The following is a 27,661-nucleotide window of genomic DNA, read 5'->3' on the forward strand; positions in this document are numbered from 1 at the left end:
AATGTTTTGTAAAAGGAAGGCCCCACAAAGCATTACAGGACGATTTTCTGAGTGCAGCAAATATTGCAGTATCTTGATTGTGATGCTCAGAACAGTCCCTAGAGGACACCATAATAAAAATAGCATTTGTAAGAAACATGGCCATGTAACGATGTAGCCAGCCCTTAGAGGGCCTAACGACATGAAAACTGAATGTCAGAAAGTAATGCAGTGTGTAACCATATATGCAGCCCCTAGAGAGCGTGGTACCTTACACATTTTCAGGCCTAGAAGGCCTACTGAATTACGAACAAGGCCCTTAAAACACAAACTACTTCCAGCTGTAAAACAAGAGTTCCAGCCATGAGAGAGCTTATAAAGACACCAAATGGTGGGAGAGGTTACTATTTTGGGGTCCCCTCCCATCCTACGGTGGGGACCCAGAGATGACTTAGACAAAGAGTGTGTTGTGTTGAACATTTTGATGGTTGTCCCATTGTCCTAGGACCACCATACAGTGAGTTATGGGCCAAACTATTTTGTAAAAGGAAGGCCCCACAAAGCATTCTGGGGTAATTGTCTGAGTGCAGCAAATATTGCAGTATCTTGATTGTAATGCTCAGAACAGCCCCCGGAGGACATCATAATCAAAACAGCATTTGTAAGGAACAGTCATGTAACCATATCATCAGCCCCTAGAGGGTATAACGACAAAAAAACAGAATGGCAGAAAGTAAAGGGGCATAGTGCCTTACTTATTTCAGGGCTAGCAGGCCTACAGGCCTACTGCATTACTATTACAAACAAAACCGTTAAAACACAAACTACTCCAAGTTGTAAAACAAAAGTTTCATCCATTAGAGAGCTTAAAAAGACACTGAATGGTGAGAGAGGTTACTATTTTGGAGTCTCCCCAACCTAGGGTGGAGACCCAGAGATGACCTAGACAGAATGAGTGTCGTGCTGAACGGTTTGGTGGGGGTCCCATTGCCGTAGGACCACCACAGGCTGAGTTATGGGCAAACATGTTTTGAAAAAGAAATGCCTTATGGGGTGAGTTTCCCAAGTGCAGTGAATATTGTAGTATCGTCTCTCCCGCTGTGCCAGGAGAGCGCTTTGAGGATTTCTATGTTTATTTCTGTTGTAAATGCTCCAGTTTGTATATTTTTAAACCGCTAAACTTGTAAAATGGTCCTCATGTAAAGCGCTCCTCTGTTCTAGATTGCGGTATAAGGAACCTCAGCGCATCTCCGATCGAGTTTGCGCTATATGGACCTTTAAAAAAATTGTTAAGTTAAAAAGATCCACCCCCCCCACCCCCCCAAAGCTTGCAGCATTTGTGAGTAGACACCACACAGAAACAGCAGCATGCCCAAAACAAAGAAGAGGAAGAAACATACGGCCACGCAGCTGAAGGAGCAAGGAAAATAAAAAAATAAAAAATGTGTGCGCCACACTAAGGTATCTGGCCGATCGAGCAATAATCCATGTAACAGGGTCACTCTGCAAGGCGTAACAAAGGAGCCTAAAGGCGGGACAAACGTAAAGCATTTATGTACGAAATCAAGGAAAGTTTGAAAGGCAGGCCCAGAAACAATATAAAGTGATGGGTGCGTGATGGGCGTGGTTAAAGCCCACAGAGTAGATTACAACAAGTCAAAGCGTAGCGCTTGTGCACTGCTAAGCTCAAACTAAAAAAGCTGGTGAGGGAGAGAAGTTGCTGTTACCCACAAATAGAGCCTTAAATACAAACTGATCAAGCAAATGCCACCATGATCCAATGCCGCAGTGTGGAAATTACAAACCCGAGACCTAAACACTGAACATCTTATATAGCTCACCTAGCAGCAAAAAACAGATTTACTGATGATACCTGGATTATAGAACTATTAAACTCAGCTTCTCTTGTTAAGGCATTTTCCTGAGAGAATTCTACCTCCAGTAGAAAGAAGATGTAAATCCCACACAGTCCTGCTCACATCCTTCCCATCAGACAACAACCTACTCCAGCGCTGAACCATCCCCAGCCGCAGTAGCGGTTCTACCCTGGGCCAGGTTTCATGAAGAAACCTCGTGGAAACCTCTAAGCACTCTCCGTATAAAAGAATATATAAATAGTCAGAATGCCCACGTTTTGTCTTTAACTTTAATGTAGGGCTATTCTTTATACAGGACACAAATGGTAACCTATGGGCCAAGCCCACACTATCTGAATTACTCTTATAGATTGCTCCGGCGTACACTGGGGAACAGGACAACGAGCAACTGTTTTGTTCTGGAGACACTAAAGGAAAAACAAAGTAAACATTTTGCCCAAGGAGTCGAAAAGCACACACTTTGGGTCCTCACTGTAAGGCCTAGTGCAAGGTGTCCTTCTAGGAACAAGGATTATACGCTGCTATGGCATGGAGCTGGAAACCACTTTTGGTCTGGGTACTTATAAACCAGGTGTCTCCAACCTTTTCTGTAATAAGAGCTACTTATGATCAGTGAAAGTCAGACCGAGCTACTAATATCTTTAGTGTGGTAACAGTGATCAAGTCAGAAAAGATTACGTTAGTGGGCACCTCCTTGCAGGAATACTCACAGCAATCATCTCAGTAACTCAGGGAGGCTTGTCATCAGTAATGTGTAAATGGCTTTATTAATTTGGGCTGGTTCACATATACAACAGCCATAGCTGCGATGTCCATCGCACCAAGGGAATAATATTAATAACAGGTTTCCCCAAGGGCTCATGATTTATCACTCAAGTATAAGCTTCAAATATATTAAATATATTTTGAAAACCCATCCATATATCTCCAAACATCAGGCGGTGAGTTCTTAAAGTACACATAATCTTCCCCCACATTTCAATATTGGTATACATATATCAATTCAACCACATAAAAGCTTCTAATTTAGTAGGTTGGGCTGTGCACTTAAGAGCTACTTACAGGTAGCTGGAGAGCTACAAGTAGCTCACAAGCTACTCGTTTGACATGCCCGTTATAACTAGGGCTCCCAGTTTTATGGAATGTATTTTTTGACATTTCCCTCTGTATTTATCCTTATTTATTTTTTGCTAATTTTATATATATATTTATTTTAGGATTTGTGAAAAAAATGAAGCTGAAACTAGTATATTTCCATATTTAGCCGAAAAATGTACGTTCATATTTGAATGTCTATCTGCTTCCAATGATATTAAGACCCATGGATGATAAATCTATACACTTAAGAAAATATGAAATTTTATTATCAATCTCATGCATAATACTGCTCTTTAAGCATCATTATTAAAATGTCTTTACTTGTCAATCTTGCACAGCTATTGGCCTGACAGTCATGACTGACAGTATTTAGAATTGCTCAGAAAATATCCTGATTTCAGTTTTTACGCACATTTAAAAATAAATACAGACAGGAAAATAAATGGTTTTCAGTATGTATTTATGTGTTAAAAAAAAAAAGAGAACGCGCACCTGAGCTGGAACTGATATGGCTACTCCTAGCGGTGGAGTTCTGTCAGTGCTGGTGGTCTGCAGCTACTTTTAGGAAACTGTAGGCAAGTGATATCACACACTGCCACACGCGGGCGCAAGACTGCCCCAAAAAAAAAAAAACATGGAATTGTCCAACCAAGACATTTTCCCAGGGGGCACTAAAAATCCTTGCACCAGAGTAACCCGTCTTTTATTAAAAGGTGAGTTGTGTTTTGGTCCCTCTGTTTCATCGGTAGGGGAGGCTATGCCTTATCTTGCCCCTTTGAGAGAGGAATAAATCCACTACTGGATACAAGCACAGGTTACCTTCGTGAGCCAGAGAGCTGTGCATTGGTTTCTGGGCTCTGCCCATGGGTGACCCTCAGCCCAGATGGACAGAGGAGAGAATAAGGCACAGGTCGCTCCACGTGCCTAATGAGGGTCCCTGCGGTCTTCGAGTGGTCTTGTTTCATGATCTTTGTACCGGTTTGGGAGGAGTACCGCAGGGCCTGGTTGACCGGTTGATGGGTTTACTCATGGTCGTGTGCCACAAAGAAGGAAGCCCCATGTGCAAGCCGAGTGTTCATGGTGCCCGAGACAAAGGACATGTGGAATCACTGTGGCAGTAAGTGGATTTTCCATGCTAGTTACCATTAAGCGAGGCACATGTTGCAATATCATGTCCTGTCCGAGAGAGTACAGTACAATGTGCTGATGCTGTAGCGTGCTGGGTGCATGATTGTTCAATCCAGGTTGCGGAGAGGAGAGGATGCCAGCACCTGTAAAGGCATGTGTACAGCTGCAGCCCTGGACTCACTCCACTGCATAGTACTATCACCTAACTCAAGCATACTTATAGTATCGATCCCGATGGGATGAAAGACACAAGCCCAGGCATCCCCACCAGTGCCCTCCAAGACCGTCAGTCAGTGGGTGACTTGCTTCCACCTCTGAAGAGAGATGACCACAAGGGACTACCCCTGTAGAACATAAAGGACAAGCAATCGGTCTCCCCCTCAAGGGGCCATTGCTTGGCCATTGCTTTCAGCGTCCATCAGGGATCATCACTGAGTCCAACACTTTTCAACATATTTGTCTGCCCTTCGACGTACATTATGGAATTGTCTGACCATCCATTGGTCTCATATGCTGATTACACACAGCTTGTTATTCATTTTACACCAAATTTAGGCATTAATCCAGCACAAATGAGGAACGGTTTGTCTACAGTGGCAGAACGGCAGATGGCTCTCAGTTGCCGGAGGTTTAACAGCAGTAAAACTGGGATTCTAGAGGTTGGAACCATCCCAATCACAATATTGTGGATCCTCTTACAGTCCCCAAACTTGCTGTGAAAAGTGTGGGTCTCTGGCTGGACAGCAACCTATCATTAGAGCACTAGATTGCATCTCAATACACGTGTTGCTTTGTCCTCTTAAGATGCTGCAGTAAAAATACTATGGGCCCTCCTTATTTCCACTCAGAAAACCATTATTGTCATAGTCCAGGCACTATGTTATATTCTGTATCTGGGCATCACTCATGGATCTATGAAGAGACTCCAAATAATTCAGAATGCTGCAGCATGACTTCTAAGCCACATCACCAAGGACCACATTTGTATTATCCCTGCTACATGATCCACATTGGCTGCTGATGGATAAGGGCACACACTTCCAAACTCTCTGCGTTACTTATCAGGCTTTTACAAATGCTGGGCGTTGCTATTTTAGGCATTTTAGTAAATCATACCACCCTTCCAGGACGTTAGGGTCATCAAATCTGAGGCAGCTCAAGTCCAGAAGATTAATCATCCTAGGCAGGGTGGCTGCTCTTTTAGGTTTCTGGCAGTCAAACTATGGAACACCTTACCCCTGCATGAGTCAAAGTCCAAGAAACGCCTTAACTTCTGGCTTGTTTTAATGTTACTGGCGCCACTTGATTCTGCAGCAGCTAATTCTGGAGTGCCCTGTTGGGGCCCGGCATCCTTGGTGTGGTGTTCACCATAACTTTTTGCCTCCAAACCGCCTGTCTTTGCTGACATCATGTTGCTAGCCTTGGGACTCTGCACACCTTACCACTGCTAACCAGTGCTAAAGTGCTTGTGCTCTCTCCTTAAGACAAGCTGGATTGGCTTGTACCCAATTGGCATATTTAATTTACTTGTACGTCCCGGGTAAAGTGGCACTACCTGTGCCCAAGGCCTGTATATTAAATGCTTCTATTGGGCCTGCAGCACTGATTGTGCCACCCACTTAAGTAGCCCTTTAACATGTCTCAGGGTGCCTGTGTGCAATTTTAAACTGCCATTTCGACCAGGCAAGGAAAACCTCTTGCCAGGCTCAAATCTTCCTTTTCAATACATATAAGTCACCCAGAGGGTAGGCCCTGAATAACCCAGAGGTCAAGGTGTAATGAAATTGAAAAGTAGAACATATACTTTTAGTTATACATGTCATTGTGGTGAAAACCTCTTAAAATATGTTCTCACTACTGCATGGCCTACTTCTCCCATAGGATAACATTGTGTTTACCATATTACATTTGTAAGTGTAATTTCCAAATGGAAACAGGTACCCTGTTCATGCTTGGTGTCATCGTACTGTAAGGGGGGGGGCCTTAACTTGTGGTGAAGTCGGACTTTTAATTACAATTTTGAAAATGCCACTTTTTAAAAGTTGGCATTTTCTTGCCTTAGCCATTTGGTGCCTACAGCTTGTCTCTGGGTCAAATGACTGGGTGTAGTTGATAGTTGGGCTTTGGGTATTCCTCCTAGACAGCCACTCACAATGGGGGATCTTAGGTGTGTGTGTGTGTGTGTGTGTGTGTGTGTGTGTGAGAGACTGGAAGGGTCCTCACTGGCAGGACAGGAATAAGGAGCTCGACCCAGCTCCACTTACACTTGAATAGGCTGGGTCCTGTCTCTACACAAAGGGAGCCAGGGCAAGCAAGGCAGGGCACCTGTGCACTTCAAAGGCAAGCCTCTAGAAGCTTCTCCCCACTTCAAATGCACAACTAGGTATAAATACTGGACCTCCGACACCAATTCTTCAGTACACTTCTGCAAACCCAAGCAGAACTGACGCATTGCTGCTGCTGCATGAATTGGACCCATCACAAAGGCCGGCTTTGCAGCCTCATTGGAACCGCCACTGCACGACACATCCTCGGCACAGGTCCTGGCATTCCTTGTTGACGGCAGCCAAGATGCAAGACTCTGTATCGCAGCTCCTCTGAACAAATGCATCCTCAACGCCAGACTTCGTATCGCAAGCCCAGTCGACGGAATGCCACCACAGCCTCCAAGTTAAACCTGCCTGCTCTGTGCCAAGCTACTAGAGGGCTGAGCACAGGTTAATTTAGGGTTGGCATGTGTCTCACTCTGACAGATTGTGGACGCTGCTTGACTAGGGTTCACACCCCTGTCAACCAACAATAAATCTCAATAAATGAAACATTTGGTTATATAGCTTTGGAACACTGACCAGGCTATCCATGAACATAGTCATCCTGTCTTGTAATGGTTAACATGGCTGGTAAGAGGCAGGCTGAACATGTCTTGTAAAAGTCAGACTGGCTGATAGACCTTGTACACATGTCCGTTAGGGGATGCGTACAGATCCTTGCAATGCTGAGCCAGGCTACTTACACACGTGGTAACACTGTCACTCAGTTACAGGCACAAGTGGTTTTGCAGTCATACTGGCCTGGGCGGTCTTCATGCAGTTCTAGAGAAAAGGGGAGCATGATTGGATGAACAGCACGTGAGATTGTCCCTTAGTGCTCTGTAGTTACATTTTGATTAACAAAAGACTAGCTGCTTTTCTAAAGTGCAGAGTAAGAGATCCTCAGCTCTCACAGGAGCGGGTTGGCTAAAAATCACATTACAGTGTGGTCTCTGCTTACTGGGGGTCTACTTGTCAGTTACAGGTGAGGTGCTCTTCCTTGCAGTTGGCATCTTAAGCAATGCACAACACCTGAGCTATATTAGTGAACAGGTAGGGTACCACTGGAGCTTAGGTAGCACAGGTCTGATCCGCCTCTACCATGCCGGGTCATGCCGGAATCCAGTAACTGGACTGTGAGCTCTTCTGTGTGCAAGGCGTGGGAGAGGATTGTTACAGGCACACAACAGAAAGCACCAGTTAGGACTGAGATTTATAGACAATTTTTGTCAATCTTAATTTAAGACAATTTCCACTTTTCACGTTTGACTGCATTCTCCATATTTTTCTTGTTGCCATCTGATCACATCAGGAAAGTGCTCTGTACCATATAAATACCACTTACATACACAGCACTCTTTCCCGATGCTTATATAAAATCATACTTCATCCCGAATTTACGAAGTCTGGTTTTCCATCATTCTAGTTTATCTATTATGAACTGTGCTAAAAGTATCCCTTTCTGGAGCACCGGAATGTATCAAAAGCCTGAGGGCTTCGGAAGGTCCACGTTCACTCGTTTGAGATTCATGATACCCGGGCTTCGAGCTCACGTCTGCTGGAGGCAGAAATATTCACACATGAAGAAAGTGATCTGAAAGCTCTGAGCAGACGCAGGCGTGGAGTAACGGAGAGAGCGCAGGCAGCGCAGACGCTGGGTGACGGAGAGCGCGCGCAGGCAGCGCAGACGCTGGAGCGCAGACGCTGGGTGACGGAGAGCGCGCGCAGGCAGCGCAGACGCTGGGTGACGGAGAGCGCGCGCAGGCAGCGCAGACGCTGGATGACGGAGAGCCTAGGCAGCGCAGACGCTGGGTGACGGAGAGCGCGCGCAGGCAGGCAGCGCAGACGCTGGGTGACGGAGAGCGCGCGCAGGCAGGCAGCGCAGACGCTGGGTGACGGAGAGCGCAGGCAGGCAGGCAAGCGCAGACGCTGGGTGACGGAGAGAGCGCAGGCAGGCAAGCGCAGACGCTGGGTGACGGAGAGAGCGCAGGCAGGCAAGCGCAGACGCTGGGTGACGGAGAGAGCGCAGGCAGGCAGCGCAGACGCTGGGTGACGGAGAGAGCGCAGGCAGGCAAGCGCAGACGCTGGGTGACGGAGAGAGCGCGTGCAGGCAGCGCAGACGCTGGGTGACGGAGAGCGCGCGCAGGCAGCGCAGACACTGGGTGACGGAGAGCGCGCGCAGGCAGCGCAGACGCTGGGTGACGGAGAGAGCGCAGGCAGGCAAGCGCAGACGCTGGGTGACGGAGAGAGCGCAGGCAGGCAAGCGCAGACGCTGGGTGACGGAGAGAGCGCAGGCAGGCCAGCGTCGCAGGCAGCGCAGACGCTGGGTGACGGAGAGCGCGTGCAGGCAGCGCAGACGCTGGGTGACGGAGAGAGCGCAGGCAGGCAGCGCAGACGCTGGGTGACGGAGAGCGCAGGCAGCGCAGACGCTGGGTGACGGAGAGCGCGCGCAGGCAAGCGCAGACGCTGGGTGACGGAGAGCGCGCGCAGGCAAGCGCAGACGCTGGGTGACGGAGAGCGCGCGCAGGCAAGCGCAGACGCTGGAGCGCAGACGCTGGGTGACGGAGAGCGCGCGCAGGCAGCGCAGACGCTGGGTGACGGAGAGCGCGCGCAGGCAGCGCAGACGCTGGGTGACGGAGAGCGCGCGCAGGCAGCGCAGACGCTGGGTGACGGAGAGCGCGCGCAGGCAGCGCAGACGCTGGGTGACGGAGAGCGCGCGCAGGCAGCGCAGACGCTGGGTGACGGAGAGCGAGCGCAGGCAGCGCAGACGCTGGGTGACGGAGAGCGAGCGCAGGCAGCGCAGACGCTGGGTGACGGGGAGAGCGCAGGCAGCGCAGACGCTGGGTGACGGAGAGCGCGCGCAGGCAGGCAGCGCAGACGCTGGGTGACGGAGAGCGCAGGCAGGCAAGCGCAGACCCTGGGTGACGGAGAGCGCAGGCAGGCAAGCGCAGACGCTGGGTGACGGAGAGAGCGCAGGCAGGCAAGCGCAGACGCTGGGTGACGGAGAGAGCGCAGGCAGGCAGCGCAGACGCTGGGTGACGGAGAGCGCGTGCAGGCAGCGCAGACGCTGGGTGACGGAGAGCGCGCGCAGGCAGCGCAGACGCTGGGTGACGGAGAGCGCGCGCAGGCAGGCAAGCGCAGACGCTGGGTGACGGAGAGCGCACGCAGGCAGGCAAGCGCAGACGCTGGGTGACGGAGAGAGCGCAGGCAGGCCAGCGTCGCAGGCAGCGCAGACGCTGGGTGACGGAGAGCGCGTGCAGGCAGCGCAGACGCTGGGTGACGGAGAGAGCGCAGGCAGCGCAGACGCTGGGTGACGGAGAGAGCGCGCGCAGGCAGCGCAGACGCTGGGTGACGGAGAGAGCGCGCGCAGGCAGCGCAGACGCTGGGTGACGGAGAGCGCGCGCAGGCAAGCGCAGACGCTGGGTGACGGAGAGCGCGCGCAGGCAAGCGCAGACGCTGGGTGACGGAGAGCGCGCGCAGGCAAGCGCAGACGCTGGGTGACGGAGAGCGCAGGCAGGCAGCGCAGACGCTGGGTGACGGAGAGCGCGCGCAGGCAAGCGCAGACGCTGGGTGACGGAGAGCGCGCGCAGGCAAGCGCAGACGCTGGGTGACGGAGAGAGCGCAGGCAGGCAAGCGCAGACGCTGGGTGACGGAGAGAGCGCAGGCAGGCAGCGCAGACGCTGGGTGACGGAGAGCGCGCAGGCAGGCAAGCGCAGACGCTGGGTGACGGAGAGAGCGCAGGCAGGCAAGCGCAGACGCTGGGTGACGGAGAGCGCAGGCAGCGCAGACGCTGGGTGACGGAGAGCGCAGGCAGCGCAGACGCTGGGTGACGGAGAGCGCGCGCAGGCAGGCAAGCGCAGACGCTGGGTGACGGAGAGAGCGCAGGCAGGCCAGCGTCGCAGGCAGCGCAGACGCTGGGTGACGGAGAGCGCGTGCAGGCAGCGCAGACGCTGGGTGACGGAGAGAGCGCAGGCAGGCAGCGCAGACGCTGGGTGACGGAGAGAGCGCAGGCAGGCAGCGCAGACGCTGGGTGACGGAGAGAGCGCGCGCAGGCAGCGCAGACGCTGGGTGACGGAGAGCGCAGGCAAGCGCTGGGTGACGGAGAGCGCGCGCAGGCAAGCGCAGACGCTGGGTGACGGAGAGCGCGCGCAGGCAAGCGCAGACGCTGGGTGACGGAGAGCGCGCAGGCAGGCAGCGCAGACGCTGGGTGACGGAGAGAGCGCAGGCAGGCAGCGCAGACGCTGGGTGACGGAGAGAGCGCGCGCAGGCAGCGCAGACGCTGGGTGACGGAGAGCGCAGGCAGCGCAGACGCTGGGTGACGGAGAGCGCGCGCAGGCAAGCGCAGACGCTGGGTGACGGAGAGCGCGCGCAGGCAAGCGCAGACGCTGGGTGACGGAGAGCGCGCGCAGGCAAGCGCAGACGCTGGGTGACGGAGAGCGCGCGCAGGCAGCGCAGACGCTGGGTGACGGAGAGCGCGCGCAGGCAAGCGCAGACGCTGGGTGACGGAGAGCGCAGGCAGGCAGCGCAGACGCTGGGTGACGGAGAGAGCGCAGGCAGGCAAGCGCAGACGCTGGGTGACGGAGAGAGCGCAGGCAGGCAAGCGCAGACGCTGGGTGACGGAGAGAGCGCAGGCAGGCAAGCGCAGACGCTGGGTGACGGAGAGAGCGCAGGCAGGCAAGCGCAGACGCTGGGTGACGGAGAGAGCGCAGGCAGGCAAGCGCAGACGCTGGGTGACGGAGAGAGCGCAGGCAGGCAGCGCAGACGCTGGGTGACGGAGAGAGCGCAGGCAGGCAGCGCAGACGCTGGGTGACGGAGAGCGCGCAGGCAGGCAAGCGCAGACGCTGGGTGACGGAGAGAGCGCAGGCAGGCAAGCGCAGACGCTGGTTGACGGAGAGAGCGCAGGCAGGCAAGCGCAGACGCTGGGTGACGGAGAGAGCGCAGGCAGGCCAGCGTCGCAGGCAGCGCAGACGCTGGGTGACGGAGAGAGCGCAGGCAGGCAGCGCAGACGCTGGGTGACGGAGAGAGCGCAGGCAGGCAAGCGCAGACGCTGGGTGACGGAGAGAGCGCAGGCAGGCAGCGCAGACGCTGGGTGACGGAGAGAGCGCAGGCAGGCAGCGCAGACGCTGGGTGACGGAGAGCGCAAGCAGGCAGCGCAGACGCTGGGTGACGGAGAGAGCGCAGGCAGGCAGCGCAGACGCTGGGTGACGGAGAGAGCGCAGGCAGGCAGCGCAGACGCTGGGTGACGGAGAGCGCAAGCAGGCAGCGCAGACGCTGGGTGACGGAGAGAGCGCAGGCAGGCAAGCGCAGACGCTGGGTGACGGAGAGAGCGCAGGCAGGCAGCGCAGACGCTGGGTGACGGAGAGAGCGCAGGCAGGCAGCGCAGACGCTGGGTGACGGAGAGAGCGGAGGCAGGCAGCGCAGACGCTGGGTGACGGAGAGAGCGCAGGCAGGCAGCGCAGACGCTGGGTGACGGAGAGAGCGCAGGCAGGCAGCGCAGACGCTGGGTGACGGAGAGAGCGCAGGCAGGCAGCGCAGACGCTGGGTGACGGAGAGAGCGCAGGCAGGCAAGCGCAGACGCTGGGTGACGGAGAGCGCGCAGGCAGGCAAGCGCAGACGCTGGGTGACGGAGAGAGCGCAGGCAGGCCAGCGTCGCAGGCAGCGCAGACGCTGGGTGACGGAGAGCGCGTGCAGGCAGCGCAGACGCTGGGTGACGGAGAGAGCGCAGGCAGGCAGCGCAGACGCTGGGTGACGGAGAGAGCGCAGGCAGGCAGCGCAGACGCTGGGTGACGGAGAGCGCGCGCAGGCAGCGCAGACGCTGGGTGACGGAGAGCGCGGGCAGGCAGCGCAGAAGCAGAGTGATATCCACATGCTCTGCTGTCGCTGAGGAGGGCGCGGGCAGCCCGCACCAAGGAATGTCCCACACAGGACGTAAATCCCACAGATTGATACAGACAACGCTGCTGCAGAATAAAGCACTCCCCAAACCTCTGAGGAGGGCACACGCAAAGTGGGTGCAAAAATAATGTCCTCTGGGCATCGTAGAAGCCAAGCAATGTCCACACTTCCCCTCCCCCCGAAACATGCAAGGAGGACACAGAGCAGAGGCAGCACTGAAGATGGCACTGGGAGAGCAGGTGGAAAGCAAAATCCACAGACCTCCTGAAATGTGCAACAAGGGCACAGGCACCGGGTAATATCCACATACGCCCTGCAACCTTTAAGGACACCGCAAACAGCACAGAGGCACCCGCTGAGAAGGGCACAGGGACAGCAGACACCAGGTAATGTCCACACAGACTCCCAGGGACAGACAGCAGCACAGTGGCACCCACTGAGAAGGGCTCAGGGACAGCAGACACCAGGTAATGTCCACACAGACTCCCAGGGACAGACAGCAGCACAGAGGCACCCGTTGAAAAGGGCACAGGGACAGCAGACACCGGGTAATGTCCACACAGACTCCCAGGAACAGACAGCAGCACAGAGGCACCCGCTGGGAAGGGCACAGGGGCAGCAGACACCAGGTAATGTCCACACAGACTCCCAGGGACAGACAGCAGCACAGTGGCACCCGCTGAGAAGGGCTCAGGGACAGCAGACACCGGGTAATGTTCACACAGACTCCCAGGAACAGACAGCAGCACAGTGGCACCCGCGGAGAAGGGCACAGGGACAGCAGACACCAGGTAATGTCCACACAGACTCCCAGGGACAGACAGCAGCACAGTGGCACCCACTGAGAAGGGCACAGGGACAGCAGACACCAGGTAATGTCCACACAGACTCCCATGGACAGACAGCAGCACAGAGGCACCCCCTGAGAAGTTCACAGAGACAGCAGACACCAGGTGATGTCCACACAGACTCCCGGGGACAGACAGCAGCACAGTGGCACCCGCTGGGAAGGGCACAGGGACAGCAGACACCGGGTAATGTCCACACAGACTCCCAGGGACAGAGCAGCACAGAGGCACCCGCTGAGAAGGGCACAGAGACAGCAGACACCGGGTGATGTCCACACATACAGCAGCACAGAGGCACCACCTGAGAAGGGCACAGAGACAGTAGATACCAGGTAATGTCCACACAGACTCCCAGGGACAGACAGCAGCACAGAGGCACCCCCTGAGAAGGGCACAGGGACAGCAGACACTGGGTAATGTCCACACAGACTCCCAGGGACAGACATCAGCACAGAGGCACCCGCTGAAGGGTAATGTCCACACAGACTGCCAGGGACAGACAGCAGCACAGTGGCACCCGCTGAGAAGGGCACAGGGACAGCAGACACCAGGGTAATGTCCACACAGACTCCCGGGGACAGCCAGCAGCACAGAGGCCCCCGCTGAGAAGGGCACAGGGACAGCAGACACCGGGTAATGTCCACACAGACTCCCAGGGACAGACAGCAGCACAGTGGCACCCACTGAGAAGGGCTCAGGGACAGCAGACACCAGGTAATGTCCACACAGACTCCCAGGGACAGACAGCAGCACAGAGGCACCCGTTGAAAAGGGCACAGGGACAGCAGACACCGGGTAATGTCCACACAGACTCCCAGGAACAGACAGCAGCACAGAGGCACCCGCTGGGAAGGGCACAGGGGCAGCAGACACCAGGTAATGTCCACACAGACTCCCAGGGACAGACAGCAGCACAGTGGCACCCGCTGAGAAGGGCTCAGGGACAGCAGACACCGGGTAATGTTCACACAGACTCCCAGGAACAGACAGCAGCACAGTGGCACCCGCGGAGAAGGGCACAGGGACAGCAGACACCAGGTAATGTCCACACAGACTCCCAGGGACAGACAGCAGCACAGAGGCACCCCCTGAGAAGTTCACAGAGACAGCAGACACCAGGTGATGTCCACACAGACTCCCGGGGACAGACAGCAGCACAGTGGCACCCGCTGGGAAGGGCACAGGGACAGCAGACACCGGGTAATGTCCACACAGACTCCCAGGGACAGAGCAGCACAGAGGCACCCGCTGAGAAGGGCACAGAGACAGCAGACACCGGGTGATGTCCACACATACAGCAGCACAGAGGCACCACCTGAGAAGGGCACAGAGACAGTAGATACCAGGTAATGTCCACACAGACTCCCAGGGACAGACAGCAGCACAGAGGCACCCCCTGAGAAGGGCACAGGGACAGCAGACACTGGGTAATGTCCACACAGACTCCCAGGGACAGACATCAGCACAGAGGCACCCGCTGAAGGGTAATGTCCACACAGACTGCCAGGGACAGACAGCAGCACAGTGGCACCCGCTGAGAAGGGCACAGGGACAGCAGACACCAGGGTAATGTCCACACAGACTCCCGGGGACAGCCAGCAGCACAGAGGCCCCCGCTGAGAAGGGCACAGGGACAGCAGACACCGGGTAATGTCCACACAGACTCCCAGGGACAGACAGCAGCACAGAGAGACTACAGGCAGCAGAGAGGCTGAGCAAAGACCAGCCCCTCACTCACACACTCCCGAAAGCCTGACACCTCCGAGGCGGGCACAGGGAGCACAAAGGATGAGTAACGTACACACATCTCGAATAATCAGACGAGTGAGGTTTGGCATAAAATGCCTGAAATTAACAAACACACACACACAAAAAACACTCCGATGTGGCTAACTTGTGAGAGTGCTACCCGCCGCATTGCGTCCTGGGCAAGAGAAAATGATCTGGTTAAAGCCCAGACCCACCCCATCTGGTCGGTCCATGAGGTGCCCATTACCCAAGGAACAGGCCCTAGTCTGTAAACGGGGAATTTACAAATTACCTCTGCCCACATGTCACCACTGATGAGCCCACTATACAGGGATCACACCAAGGCCCTAGCAAAATGTGTACAAAAAGAAAGAAAATATCATTATAGATACAGCAGTGCAAACCCTCACTCTCCACACAGGCAGAGGAGGCTGTCCCTGTGGACTTTAAAGCCAACTTCCACTTCTGGAAGGCAGAAGAGTTTTGTGGATTTAGTATCTGTTAGCAGGTGTCTCTGCAGACGCCACAGCGCGTCTTAAACTTGGCTTCGCTGAGGGCTGAACGTTCACCACAAGCACACTGATGCCACACACAGGGGCGAGTCCGGGCTCGGTGGTTCTGGACACTCACCCTACACTGGGAACCACCACTCACCTCAGGTGGAGCTCTGGCACGGGACCACGCGCAGCTGGTCCGCACTTCATGCACCACCCAGGACGCAGCTGCCTCACATCCCCCCCCATCTGACTTCTAAAGAACTTCTGACCAAAGTCCGTCCAGACAGTGAGGTGTGGAAAGTGCCCAAAGTCCACCAGTCATGTTACGGAAGCAGATTTTCTCCCAGCAGTGAACTGCTCAGGCCATCAACAAGGAAGCCTCTGCCTTAGACACCTCACAAAGGCTACCTAGCAATGAAATGGCATCCCTGAGGTCAGGAACTACCATCATACATATACATACTGCTTCATCCACCAACCACTGAGGCATTAGCTCACAGTCATCACACAACTTGGAATCTATGCTCTTATTGCAAAAGCGGTTACATGGATTGAGGAAAGTGCCCCTTTTACACATGGTCACCCCCACTTTTTGCTCAATAGTAGTGAGCTTTTTCGACGGAGGTGCACTGGGTACCCAGTGCAGGTGTTCATTCTCTGAAGCAGGTAAAATGTGTATAATTGGCACACACCTCTACACCTCGGTAAGTCCCCAGCAAATGGGATCCCTCGTACCCAGGGCCTGGGTACTGGAGAGGGCCCCTAAGGGCTTCTGAATGCATTGTGCCACCCTCAGAGACCCCCCTAAAAAGTTGCACACAGCTGTCCTCCCAGTCTGCATGTCCTGGTACAAACCAGGTGAAGACACGACATGGCACACCCACTGTGTGCCATGCCCCACTCACTGCATCTAGACACATGTAAGCCACCCCTACAGCAGACCTTGGAGCCCTGAGGCAGGGTGTATTATATTTGATGTAAGGACATATCTGCATGAGCAGATATGCACCTCTGACGTCTAGCTCGATTGCTGGACATTGCAATTGAACAGGGAGGCCATCTAGAGCAGTGGATCCCAACCTTTTGACTTCTGTGGACCCCACTACATCATTACTTGAACCCGGGGACCCCCACTGAATCGTTATTGGAATCAGAGGACCCCCCACAGAGTAATTACTGAAAGCTTGGGACCTCATCTGTTAATATTATTTAATTTTCTAAGCAGTCGCGGACCCCCTGAAGAGGCTTCACGGATCCCCAGGGGTCCGCAGACCACAGGTTGGGAACCACTGATCTAGAGGTATGTACTGGACACTCGTCATTACCACTTCCCCAGCTACATAATGGCTTCACTCAACCTATGGTGCTTGGTATCAAACACCTCGCCTTAATAAACCCAGGCGGATGCCAGCCTTGGAATTATGATAGTGTGCACCCCGAGGGCACCTCAGAGATGCTCCCTGAATCCCACTAGTCTCTTTGTATGCTGGCTGACTGCCACTACAGAAATGTTCCTGAATCCCTGGAGGCGAAAACCCTGCGCTCTCAGAGGCCAGAAACAATGCCTGCTCTTGAGGATAGTGTTATCAAGATGGCTAGCGAATCCGCATACCAAGGCCAGGGACTCCAAAGATCCTGCCGCCTTTCGTAAGTAGCCCCAGCTTCCCCACACCTGGGGGTTGCCTCGCTCCTGCCCTGAGGAGCGCTTGACATCAGAACAGGCGGAAAAATTAGTTAGGAAAGTAGGCGCGTACCACCTTTGGGATAGCAACATCCCTAGAGTGAGCTACCCGAAGTGGACACTTGAGGAAGGGTTCCGCTAATTTTGATGGAACTAAGAATTCTGGAGGAGCCACTTACCTGCTTCCTGAAGCCAACAACCACAATGTCCAGTTCACCGTTCTCCTGACCAGTGGGTCCACTGACGCAGCAGCCACCCAGGAGGAGGTCGCCGTGCTCCAAGAGGCCAGTCTCGTCTCCCATCGAAGTAAGAAGACATCAGGATCAACTAGAGCCAAGCTTCACCAATACCTGGTGTACACGACCCCTTGCAACTACCAAGGCTTATTGAAGTCCAATCCAGATTCCAAAAACACACTTGAAGACCAGTCGTCGAGAGAAATCAGCATTGCAGAGGACATCTTCCAGAGCCCTGTTTTGTCCCTCTTCTTGCAGGTTCCCCAAAGAACAGTGGGCGGCTTGACGCAGGAGCACCAGTGACAAAGACCTGTTGTACCCAAGCTCCCCTGCCCACGACATCCAAAGGTGTTCTCTTGCTCCCAGGACCTCCACTTGACCAAGCCCCGTTAGGAGCACTTGGACTTGTCCCAAAGTCCCCCCCCGCACTCTCTCTCTCTCTAGGTGACCCCCCGTCGACAACAACTGTGCGGTGCGTAGGATACCCGACTCAACTGACACTACTTCAACCAGACGCCTGTATTGCTGGTCTTGCTTATGACCTTGCACCCCCCAAGCACCCTACTACCCGCATAGGTCCCCCAAGAACTGTTTGCAAGGACCCCTGTTTTGTAAAAGTACTTTGGAACTTTACTGCACAAAAGCACATTTGAGTAAAAGTGTTACTAAGTCGATACAAAGTGCAAAAGTATTAATCTTCTTGAAAGTATTCTGGCGTTGAAACAGAATATAAACAAAGTAACTATTTTTCTAAACACTGGTCTCGAGTTCCTTTTGTGTGCATTTTCTCATTTATTGGCTCTGTGTGTTCAACAAATGCTTAGCACTACCCTCTGATAAGACTAACTGCTCGCCCACACTACCACAAAAGAGAGCTTTTGGGATTGTCACTTTTAAACCTGTAAACAATTACGGGTTGCCTGTTCCATCTGCATAGTGTGCCCCGACATTTGGTACACTGCATAGATAGCCAGCTTTCTGCAATGGAGCACAATATTATTCCCATGGGGGGGGGTCTTCTAAACAGACACTGAAACAACTCACTGTTGGTGCTGGAACATTTTATGGAACGTGCCAATCTTGGTCGCCCATTTTGGTGATTCATGTTTTTTTTGTTTTTATTCTGTATTGTATTGCTCATTTATTGGTTCACTGTAAAGTGGCAGGATATGTTGGGGTTGGCACATTCCATGGGATCCTTAGTTCTTGTGGTACCAAGATATCCATGTAGGGAGTGACTGTAGATCAAGGAGGGTGAAGCTCTGGAGGCCACATACTGGTACCCATCTTAATAAAGGCCACCACTTACCTTCAACCACATTTCAAGTTTCTTTTTACTCACAAAGGACTCCTATTTTATTGTTGCAATAGTGCAGTTCACATGCAGATAGTGCAAATGGGATCCCTTATTTCTAGGCAATTAGCCATATCACAGTGTGCATGAGCATACTCCATAGCCACAAACCACTTCACGGGGTGTAAGAGTCCTCTCCGGACAGTGAGGCACAGAGGGGTCCAAATTCACATTCACTATTAGCTCTCCACTGCAAGGTGACCCTCAGAGCCCATTCTAAAGCAATAATACCTTGTGCTGAGACCTAGACCCTTTTCGCCAGCTTGGAGACATTTATAGATAAACAATCCTATTCACAAGCCAAGGCAACGTGGGTTCAGCTTTATTTTTCAGTTAAGGACAACCTTACCATAAGCCATAGTTGCAACTGTCCTGTCGTGAGCCATTTTGGGGTGAGCCTTAAACTTTAGTCATGGGTCACCTCACTGTAGCTTGGACCTACACCGCACACTTTGAACTAATCCAGTGTATGTGTCTCAAATTAGGAACTGTCTCCAATCGCCTCCCGGACACCACCGGTCTGCCCAGATTCCATCATTGGCATAAGCCCTACAATGTACTTTCCTTTCCACTCCAAGCCCTTTTCCCACTGCACATCTCCATTCAGATCGGGTCCTTTCCCCTTGGCACATCTTCAGTCCGCTCCTAGTTCTTTCCTCTCTACACATCTCTAATCCATACAAAAACTCTTATCCTCCCACCTAGAGTTTCTAATCTGCTCCCAGATCCCTTCCAACAATATCCATTTATTTCCAATGTGCTCCCAGACCACTCATTACAGCATTTTCACTCTGCTCCCGGTAACCCCCTTCTGTTACAAATTGGGTTGGCAGAGGTATGCACCCTCTCCAAGTAGGGACCACAATCCTAGCCAGGGCGAGTCAATTACACAGCTTAAATTAGCATGTGCTCACCCTCTGCTATCTTGGTCTAGAGCAGGTAGGCCTAACTTAGGAGGCAATGTGTAAAGTATTTGTGCAGCGCACACACAATCATAGGAGGTACACCACAAAAAGAGACTCCACATAAATGCTGAAAAATAAACCTTGCTTATCTGGTTAATTTAAAATAAGCACGATACAGATCTCCAATTCATAAATGGTTAAATATTTGCTTTGCAGAGTCCAAAATAAAGCAAGGTTGATAATCAATGATGTGATCTAAGAGGTGGTGCTGGGGAGTGCTCTGCACAAGTGGGAGTTGATTCCACAGACTACAGTAATGTCCTGGCTGTGCTGCTGTTGGGGAGCTGACGGGTGACTCAGGCGTGGTCACCAGGGAAGCTGGTGTTGGTAACGGTGCGGCAGCTGTCTTCAGCAAGGCCACTCCAGGTGCAGGAAGAATATGGGCAGTGGCAGCTATCAGGGCTGCTCCGGGTGACTGAAGCTGCATGTGGCAAAGTTTGGCAGAAGTACCCCAGATGACCAAAGATGCAAACAGCAGAGTTTGGAAAAGATGCACGGGGTGATTTGAAGTAGTGAAAGGCAAAGGTTCAGCAGGGTCACAACGTTGTAAGCAGCAGTGTTTGGCAAAGCCGCTCCATGTCATTTGAAGTAACAAGCGTCAAGGGTTCAGCAGGGCCATTCCAGATGATCAAAGTTGCAAGCAGCAGAGTTTAGCAAAGCTGCTTGGGGTGATTCGAAGTAGTGAGCGGAAAAGGTTCAGCAGGGCTGCTCCGACTGATTAAAGTCACAAGCGACAGAGTTTGGCAAAGCCGCTCTGGGTGATTTAAAATAGCAAGAGAAAACAGAAAGCAAAAGCTGCCTGGATTCACTCTGGGTGTGGTGAATGAGTCTTGGGCTAGCGGGCGGAGATCAGCAGGGCAGCAGTTCCTGGCAGAGTGGCAATCCTTGCACACAGCAGTCTTTACTCCAGTAGCATTTCCTGGAGCCTGGAAGTGTACTGTTTTTAGTGGGTACTTATACTGAAAAGTGCCTTTGGTGTGTGTGTGTGTGTGTGTGTGTGTGTGTGTGTGGGGGGGGGTGTACTAAAAACAGTTCTTGTGAAGTGCACCGGTCCCCCTTTCAGGTCAGCCTCTGCTCCAGACTAACAGTGGGAGGTAATCAGCCCATTTGTGAGGGCTCTGGCCACTACCCTTTGAGATGTAAGTGGAAGCCCTCCCTAACCTCCTTCTCAGGAAGGTCCAGCGGTATGCAGATGGATGTAGATGTAGCAGAGTATCCTGTGTTGTGGGTGTCTGAAGGGAATGCACAAGTGTAGCTGTCACCTAGCCCAAGCCAGACGTGTATTCGAGATAGGCTGTGGGCACACAGAGTAGCGAGTGCAGAGAAATGCCAACTTTCTAAAAAGTGGCATTTCTAAAATAGTAATAATAAAAATCGAGATTTATTATTACCATTACAGTGTTACTAAACATGATACAGCTACTCCTCTGATCAGGAATTGCAGCTTTAAAAGTATTATAGGGAATTCCCAATGCTGACCTATGGGAGGGGCAGGTCTCACAGTAATGAAAAACAACTTTGGGAGTTTTTCATTAACAGGACTTGAAAACTTCAAAGTATACGTCCTGCTTTTTGTTTACATTGCACCCTGTCCTAAAGGCTACCTAGTGCCTAATTGAGAGGTGATGTGTTAAAAAAAAACAAAAAAAAAGGGGGAGTTTAAGGCTTGAAATGCCAAGTCAGGGTGGCAGTGAGATGGCACACACAGGCTGTGCAGTGTAAGGCCTGAGGCATGTTTACAGGGCTACTTAAGTGGGTGGCACAATCAGTGCTGCATGTCCACTAGTAGCATTCAATTTACATGCCCTAGGTATATAGTATACCACTTTACAAGGGACTTATATGTAAATTAAATACACCAATTGTGGATACACCAATGTTAACATGTTTAAGGGGAGAGGCCCCTGCTCTTTAGCACTGGTTAGCAGTGGTAAAGTGCTCAGAGTCCTAAGGCCAACAAAAAGATGGTCAGAAAAACAGGAGGAGAAAAGCAAAAAGTCTGAGTTTAGGCCACCATAAGGATGAAGTTTAACACCTTCCATCTTCTAATACAACTCCATACCATCAAACCACTGCCCTTTGTGCAGAAGAATAGTTCCATTGTGCTCTCAGGCCTCTCGTCCAATTTCTAATCTGATCAGATCAAAGATCTCTCCGATGTGTACAATTCCTCTGCGCCACCATCCTGAATTTCCAATCCGTTAGATTACCTCAGTTTTTTCAATTTGGTGCCACCCCCCCCGCACTTTTCCAACCTGCTCCCATACTCCCAACTTCCACCATTTTGAATACATTTTCAGATCCTCCCAAATGTTTGCAGTCTACTCGCAGGCATTGAATGTCCCTCCTCCCAAAACAAAAATAATGACATGTTACCATCAAATTAGTAATCTTCACAAGTTTGAATAATGCAGGCCAAAGCTCACACATTGATGTCCAGAAACTAAAGGATGTTATTGCAAGCCGACTATTTATATTAAAATGAATTAAAAATGCAGGTCCACAAGACATGGCAAACTATAAACCGGCCTCTGGTTTGTTTGAGAATCCTCCCCTCACAAATAATTTCACAGCTATCCACCCAACAGAAAAGAAACAACTTCCTCAATAACTCCCAGTTAGATTTCAGACATCAGAAGGATGGAATCCAAAACCAAAACAACTGCTCACAGCCATTGCCAGACCTTGCTGTGATCCTTCTCAGCCTCTGCCTGACATTCTCACTTGGATTGTGTCCCCTGGGGAACTAATGAAAGAGGTCTAAAGCGGTTAAGTCATTTTCATCAAATGCCATTAAGCAGGCTAAATCAGGTGCCTGCCTCTGAAAGGAAACCCGACATCCTTCTCTACCGTACACATTAGCATCAGAACACCCCTTAGGGTAAACTGTTGTAATCACAGCCACATACACATGTTGTCATTATAAAGGTTTCTTTATTGTGGAGGGACCTCTGTGATGTCTCCCAGAGGCCAGCTGACCAGCACTGCCTCTGATGGAATGGTGATGCTGCAAATTCCAGCTCTGCCATTCTCCAGTTTTATCCAAATTTCCAGATGCACACTTAACCTGATAGGGCACCCTAAATTTGGACAACCAACAGTCACTCTTCCAGGCTTCACTCTCAGCCAATCACCTCTACCAGTTCTTTTGTGACCATCAATTTTCTCTAAAACTTACTTGCTGTCTCCAGTGACCAAATCCTTCAGGAAATGGGTGACAAATTTAGAACCAGCAGGTCGCTCCTGAATTCAAGCAAATTGAGTCATGCGAGTATGTACACAGATTGTAGTGCGAATGACCCAAACTAAATATTTAACTGCATAGTTTACACTCAAGCCACTCCTTACAGCCATTTTTATGGCTCATTTGTTCATTCTATCAGTCAACTTGGGCATTAGCCTGGGTGACATAGAAAATTATATGAACATACATAACAAAACAAAAGACACAGAAAGAGAAGAAAATAGAAAAATCCAACACTTCAAAATCTTTTTGCCAGGCTAATAAACAATAAGGAACAATTCCTAAATCTCTCATGTGAGCTAGCCTGAATCTCTACTCACTATCCAGAAACCGACAGCTTCAGCCTGGTGCCGACAATCGAGACCATTTGACAACATCACCACCCTTTCAACTTTCCACCACTGACCTTCAGACACATACGCTAGCTAGACCTACCTTAAAAATTCCCTTCTTTATACCTCCCTGAACCTGGAGTCTTAGCATATCACACACTTTTATAGCCCTGCCCTTGACACCGTGCAACTGATAAAATTGGAGTTTGCCCATTTTGCATCTATAATCACAGACTCTTATACCAGTGTCTTCAGCAACCACATAAATGCTTTTTCTGAACACTATGTATAAACTCCAATATATTATGTGACTGAGTATTATATTTGTTGCTTTTCCTCGGGCAAAGATTCCGTAATTAACAAGGATATGGTTTCCACATTACTTTTTAAGCATGAAGATGAACTATTTACTTTCAGCTTGATGTTAAAATGTAAATGTTAAAATGGAAAAAGTTTGAGAAAGATGGAAAATATCCATTTGGCAGGTAATGCGCATTGCTATCAACCACCTTCATTAAAATCATATGTAATTAATGTGCAATCTCTTGTGTGTTACAGAGCTAATGCATGAAGCCACTGTACGTTTATTTAGGATAATTCCTATGCTCACGTACGGGGACAATGGCCTGAATCCGAAAACAGATCTCCCAGGATCTCAAGCTCCTATTACAGAAAATTTAAATTAGCAAATATCGAAGGTGCCTCAATTGGTTATTTTTCAGTATAATTCCAAGTCTACTCACGGTCATTCCCAGGTGACCCTAGTGTCCAAATGTCAAAATGTATTTCATAAAAACACAAGGGGAGAACGTTTTTCTCCCCCTCATTAAAATATCATCTTCAAGAGACAGGTCATGGACAGCTAAACATCTTGCTTCTGCCCAGCCTCTCTGGACAAACTCCATATTAGTAGATGTGACATCCGGAGACAAAACACTTGTTCAGTCCTCCTCTGCAATACACCAAAAAAACATGTACATCCCCAATGTAACCCTCAGCCCTAGATAAATGATGGTGTGTGACTTACAAAGTCTCAGATGTAGGACTTGCATTACTCTATTATCCAGGCTTAAAAGTGACTGACTGAATATTTGTAGTCTGCTGGACTCAGTTCACAGGAAGTATGTACTCTTTGTGCTTATCAATTTGCAATAGGGCTCCTCCCAAACTAGATTTGCAGCCATCAGCTAGCTGCCAATACATAGAACCATGCAAGCATTAACAAATGCAACACAGTTACAACATCCACATGTTTGTGTTTAACAACAGTTCTGCTCACCCTCTCGACCAACTCCAAAACAAGCATTTGCAATGCAATGGGTCTCACGTTTGCTCAAGTTAGAGCTATTAGCGCTGTAAATTCCTAACTGGACTTTTCTTGCCACATAAATTGAAAATGAAAAGTAAAACAGTTGACATAAGCAAGCTGATTCAAAACACCATGGCCGCAATGAGCACAAAGGAGAGACACGAGTTTGTTTGCAGTGAAACTTGTCAGCAATCGTGTAATTATCTATGTAACAGGGTTGATAGCCAAGGTGGTAACAAAACTGCCCCAAGGAGGGACAATCAAAAATAATTTACCAATGATGACAAAGGATTTTTGAAAGGCAAGCCAATGAACGATTGATAGTGATGGGCGTGCGGTGGTCATGGTTAATAGCCCACAGATAGATTACAACAGGCCAGAGCGCTTGCGAGCTCGACCTAATAAAAGATAATCTCTTCTGGAAATTTCTAACAAGGTTCAGTTTGGAGGCAAAATGGGAAACAACGCAATGGGTCGTGAAGTCAATTTACATATTGACCACCAACTGCGATACTGACAGTCCGGCAGAACTTGTTTTAAGATTAAGATTTTTTTTTTTTTTTTTAGAAACTGCTAGTCTAAGTATATACTGGGTGTCTAGGTAATCTGGGTATCTCTGAGTTTACCGTTTATCAATTAGCCTTGTTCTGTAAGAACAATGGGGACGACATATGAAACAATTATTTTTTGAGGTAAGTTAGTTTGAGGTAGGTCGTATGTACAAAATATTTATTTGAGGAGGTTTACCCATGTCTTCAGTGGTCCTGCTGCTGTTACTTCAGGAGATTTTGATGGAAAACGTAAACATTCATAGCACGATCGAGGTGGTAAGAGTAACCAGTCAATTCATAATGGTCCTGCTTCTGCCCCGCCAGGTGGATTCTAAGTCAACATGAACTGTTAATGTGTGCTGGAGGTGAGAGGATTATCTACCCCGCAGATGATTACTGCTGCCAAACCAAACAGACTCACTGCAAAAGATGCACTTTGAGGTTGTGTTATGAGGTTAGCAGTCATCACTTATATGATGATGCTTCAAAGGACAGGCTTGAATTTAAGTGAGTGTTTGAGATAGGTTATCCATCTGTTTAATTACCCTGCCACTGTGAACCTAAACATTCTGGGGGACAGTCAGAATCCGAGTCATACACCGCGCAACGGGCTACCAATCTTCTTGATTCAAGTACTGCCAGTCTATGAATATTATTGATAGAGTTTTCAAATGCTATTATTGACACCCCCCCCCCCCCATCCCCCCAGTCTGTTCCAAGTCCTCCCGGAAAACATGACATCTTAAGAGGCTATTTAAACGGACTCACTAAACCCAGGGGCAAAAATGTTACCGAAATTAGAGAGATGCACAATTACTCATGGAGTTTTGATTTTCCAACCATAAATACAGAATAACTTGAGGAAATAACTTCTCTAAAAGTTTTTCTTGCATGCACGTTTACAGAGAAACCACCAGATTTTTGTTGGCGTAAAAAAGCAGGCATGCATGATTTTCAGACAGGAATAACGTGCAGCTCGAAATTGACATTAATGGCTAGCAATATCCCTGTAGTTTGGTTTTCCTCAATGTAATTGCAGATGTAAAGAGCCAAAATGCAAATGAATCAAAAATTGCACTATTGGATACCAGACAGAAAATGCTCCATGGAGACTACGTTGTTGACCTTGTCAGATGGATATGTGGTTTTACTCCCAGATGTGCCATTTAGTTAAATATTGCACCCAAAACTCCAAATCTGTGCATGCCAAAACATGCACAGCTTAACGGAAACAGAGGCTTTACTTACAAAATTAAACATGGGATGGAGCGAGACTTTTTTTGGGGGGGGGGGAAACTTTCTGTGCTTGAGGGAGGGCCCTTTGGAGGAAAACAAACAATTTATATTCAGGGTTTGCTTTAAGGCGCGGCCAAGTGAAGAGTAAACATAGCATTTTAGTATTCGGGGCCTGGCCACCCATCCCTCGGCACTGCCGCCGGTCAAGGCGAGAAGTGGGTAAATAAACTTTGCGCGTCAGGCGGCTTGTCCCACGCCTGCAGGGCTGATGCAGCTACAAGGAGGGAGTGCTGATGAGGTATCTGGGTACTCACCAGGCCTCGCTACCGGGCTCTGCCGCGCTCGGGGAGAGCTGGCAGTGCTGCCTCCGAGGAAAGCGCCTCCATTCTCCCCCTGCAGGCGCTGATCCGTAACTTGAAGCTCCCCATATGTCAATTCCCGGCGCCAGCACTGCGCATGTGCCCCGTTGCGCGCATGCGTGTTAGCACGCCACTTCATTTCGGTACCTAGCAGCGCAGGGCGCACTACGTGACGTGAGGGCTTTTCGCGCATGCGCGCTCACAATAAACAGAGCCGAAATATTTGGTCTCCCGCTTGGTGCAAAAAGGGAATCCTGCGAGCGCGCATGCGTATTGCTGTATCACTGACGGAGACGCTACGGTGCGCGGACGGCCTATGAAAACTTTAAGGAAAAGAACTAGACTGCTAACTTTAAAAAGTTAGTATGACGAAAGCGGGACAGCTATGTTGCAGGACTACAAACTGTGGAAGGTTAAAAAAAAAAAAAGCTTAGTTTTCTCTGCTGAACGTCCTAATCAGTTCTTTTAAGGTCATGGAGTCCAGGAATAGGCCTTATTCAGTGGTCGAAGTGGGCGGATAAGAGGGCCACGACCTGCCCATACTTTTATGATTTATGAAACACCGTTGCCCTACACTCTGTAAAAAGACAACCGTCCTGGAACTGTTAATGCCAACAGTTTAAATACCTCACTTGACACCATTCTGAGAGTCTCACGTGTGGTGAAAGGGAAGCCGGGCAGACAGCTAAAGAGTTCTTCCTGCCCGGGCTTCTGCATGCAGAAAGAATGAAAAATTTCCTAGCTATCGAGAAGGCAAGTTTCAATTCTATTAAGGACACGGAGGCGAGGATTATGCGCACGCATAATCTTTCTTCACTTTTTATTAACAGCAGGTTCAAAGTTCAACAATAAAACGAACTACAACACCCATGGGACCACATCCCCAGGGTAACCAATGTCCAATCAAACTGCTATCCGACAGTCCGTATAAATATCCCATCACGATGACGTCCGTCCTCGACTTCACTGCAAACTGAAGCTAGGTTGTCGCTAGGTAGGTGCAGCCTCCGTTCA

General features: G+C 50.6%; 1 protein-coding gene across 3 annotated transcripts in view; it reads right to left on the minus strand.

Annotated features, from left to right (window-relative positions):
* Positions 1-26,739, minus strand: part of TJAP1 (tight junction associated protein 1) — a 229,340-nt gene extending 202,601 nt beyond the window's left edge. For 2 of the 3 annotated variants that reach the window (XM_069236265.1, XM_069236263.1), the window contains exon 1: positions 26,603-26,728. The gene's annotated coding sequence lies outside the window, so the exon portion shown is untranslated. Of the gene's footprint in view, positions 1-26,602 lie in introns of all 3 variants that reach the window. The other variant, XM_069236262.1, reaches the window with a different exon arrangement.
* Positions 26,740-27,661: the final 922 nt, after the last annotated feature.

The sequence above is a fragment of the Pleurodeles waltl genome, chromosome 5 (assembly GCF_031143425.1).
Source record: "Pleurodeles waltl isolate 20211129_DDA chromosome 5, aPleWal1.hap1.20221129, whole genome shotgun sequence".
Taxonomy (NCBI): Eukaryota; Metazoa; Chordata; class Amphibia; order Caudata; family Salamandridae; genus Pleurodeles; species Pleurodeles waltl.